Genomic DNA, 3,245 nt, shown 5'->3' on the forward strand with positions numbered 1-3,245 from the left:
GCATCTATTGAGATAATCATATGGTTTTTATTTTTCAATTTGTTAATGTGGTGTATTACATTGATTGATTTGCGGATATTGAAGAATCCTTGCATCCCTGGGATAAAGCCCACTTGGTCATGGTGTATGATCTTTTTAATGTGTTGTTGGATTCTGATTGCTAGAATTTTGTTAAGGCTTTTTGCATCTATGTTCATCAGTGATATTGGCCTGTAGTTTTCTTTTTTTGTGGCATCTTTGTCAGGTTTTGGTATTAGGGTGATGGTGGCCTCATAAAATGAGTTTGGAAGTTTACCATCCTCTGCAATTTTCTGGAAGAGTTTGAGCAGGATAGGTGTTAGCTCTTCTCTAAATTTTTGGTAGAATTCAGCTGTGAAGCTGTCTGGACCTGGGTTTTTGTTTGTACCTAAAGCATTTTCATATGGAATGATTTAAAGTCACTTTACATATTTATAATCTTCCTTTAAAAATATTTAGTTTATTAATGTTGTTTTGTAAATTACACTTCCTAGAAGGATACACACAGTGATAAATAAATAATTGCTTATCCTTTGTTAAATAGCTTCTCAGTTTGACATCAGTGCTGATACTTGGAGACCTGTATTCTATTTTGAAGCCCAACATTTTAACATAGATGAGGAACACCTCAGAGGTGACTGAGTTTATTCTGCTGGGCATCCCGCACACAGAGGACCTGGAGACCATGCTCTTTGTCCTGTTTCTGTCCTTCTACATCTTCACCCTTATGGGGAACCTGCTCATCTTACCGGCAATTGTCTCCTCCGCTCAGCTGCACACTCCCATGGACTTCTTCCTGTGTAAACTGTCTGTGTGTGACATATTTTTTCCCTCTGTGAGTTCCCCCAAGATGCTCTTCTACCTCTCAGGGAACAGCCGAGCCATCTCCTACACAGGCTGTGTGTTCTTCTTCTACCACTTCCTGGGGTGTACCGATTGTTTCCTGTACACAGTAAAGGCCTATGACTGCTTTGTTGCCATATGTTACCCTTTGTGCTACACAATAATCATGAGTCACAGAGCGTGTGCCATCCTGGCCACGGGCACCTCATTTTTCAGATGTATTCAGGCCACCTTTCTAACTATGCTCACATTCCAAATGCCCTACTGTGGCCCCAGTAGGGTGGACTATTACTTCTGCTATATTCCAGGGATGCTGAAGCTGGCTTGTGCAGACACCTGGCCCTGGAGGTGGTGGGGTTCATGAATGTGGGTCTCATGCCCCTCAGCTGCTTCCTTCTCATCCTCACCTCCTACAGCTGCATCGTTTGCTCCATTCTTCAAATCTAATCTACCAAAGGCCGACTCCATGTCTTCTCCACCTGCAGTGCCCACCTCACTGCCATCCTCCTCTCCTTTATGCCAGTGGTTCTCATCTACCTGCAGCCCACCCCTAACCCCTGGCTTAATGCAACTGTTCAGGTCCTGAACAACCTTGTCACCCCCATGCTTAACCCCTTGATCTACCACTTAAGAAATAAGGAAGTGAAATATTCTCTGAGGAAGGTGCTAGAGCAGGTGGTCCTAATTCCTGAAAAATGATAGAGATGACTCCACATTGCTTGTGAGAGGAATTTGCACAGATATTATCTCTGTTCCCTTTTACTACAGATGAAGAATCTAAGATTTGAGGATATGAGGTGAATTGCTCCAGGTCACACAACTAATAAATTATCCTACTCAGAAGGGATAATAGGATATCCTGCTGCTGCTACTGCTAAGTCATTTCAGTCGTGTCCGATTCTGTGCAACCCCATGGATGGCAGCCCACCAGGCTCCCCCATCCCCGGGATTCTCCAGGCAAGAACACTGTTGGGTTGCCATTTCCTTCTCCAATGCATCAAAGTGAAAAGTGAAAGTGAAGTCTCTGAGTCATGTCCGACTCTTAGCGACCCCATGGACTGCAACTCACCAGGCTCCTCTGTCCATGGGATTTTCCAGGCAAGAATACTGGAGTAGGGTGCCATTGCCTTCTCTATAGGATATCCTACTGCTCCCATTTGGCAATAAAGAGCCTAGGACTTCTGTCCCTCACTCTTTGTCTTCCTCTCCTCCTAATCTCCCGTTCCCTTCTCCCTTACCCTAACACTTCCTCATCTTGGCTGAGGATTATATGATTATAAATATAATTATTATATGATTATATGATTAACCTCTCAAATGACTGCATCAGATAAGCCCTCATTTGAAGGTCTAGGGATTGTAAAAAAAAAAAAAAATTGGAAGGTTTCAACCATATGGCTTCCAGTGGTACTCTGTGGATTCTGAAATGAAAAGAAATTGTTAAAGGAGAAGGACCTCTGGGTGAGACCTCAGGACCTTTGTCTCCTAATGACTGAATCATAGGTATCAATGAACTGTATCAACCACAAAGTCTGTCTATTTGTCTTCAACCTGAAAACAAGATTTGACTGGGATTTGAAGTTGTAGATGAAAGAGAATGGGAAGAAGGTAGCCAGGGGGAGTCTGTGAAGGGGTGACTAGCTCTGTTGCTTTTCAGTATTCACAATTTTAGTTTGTCTTTATAATCATGAGCAGAACCAGCAGTCCATGCAAAATCTAAACTGCTATTGGTCTATGGTTTTGGATCCTTTGCTTACCAGAAAGTTGTGACTTTAGTACTGTCCCTTAACTTTCCTTTTTCTTTGTCTAATGAGCTCAGCATGAGATATGTGCTATTCTAGTCCAGGCAGAGATTTGAAGGAAAGTGAAGAGGGATATGAGAATAGAAGGGGGTGATGTGAAGAGAAAGGAGTGATTGGAAGAGAAGAGGGTGAATGGTGATTGGAAGAGAAGGGCATAATGTGAAGAGAAAGGCATGATGGAAAGAGAAAGGGGTGATGGGAAGAGAAGAAGGAGAGGTAGAGGCAACTCAGCTCTGCTTTTGTTTATTTTCAGGATCAGAGTTCAGTCAGGAGTTCTCCCACACTTGACCCAGTCGCAACATTGTGTTTAAAAGTTCATATCAGGGTGATGAGATGATGCATGTATTTAAAGGAAAGTACATTTCCTCTGCTCATTTCTCTTAAACCCTGTGCCTTTTATTCTAACAGAAATGCTCCTTCCAGAGTATTTAGCTGCTCAGTCATGCAGTGTTAGCTGCTCAGTCGTGTCTGACTCTTTGTGACTCCCATGGACTGTACTCCACTAGACTCCTCTGTCCATGGAATTCTCCAGACAAGAATACTGGAATGGGTAGCCATTCCCTTCTCCAGAGGATCTTCCTG

The 3,245-nt window shown here is 43.0% G+C and overlaps 1 pseudogene; it reads left to right on the top strand.

Moving 5' to 3' along the window:
• The first annotated feature begins 595 nt into the window (after positions 1 to 595).
• On the top strand, positions 596 to 1,560 carry LOC102401714 (annotated as a pseudogene).
• The last annotated feature ends 1,685 nt before the right edge of the window (positions 1,561 to 3,245 follow it).

The sequence above is a fragment of the Bubalus bubalis genome, chromosome 5 (genome assembly GCF_019923935.1).
Source record: "Bubalus bubalis isolate 160015118507 breed Murrah chromosome 5, NDDB_SH_1, whole genome shotgun sequence".
Lineage (NCBI taxonomy): Eukaryota > Metazoa > Chordata > Mammalia > Artiodactyla > Bovidae > Bubalus > Bubalus bubalis.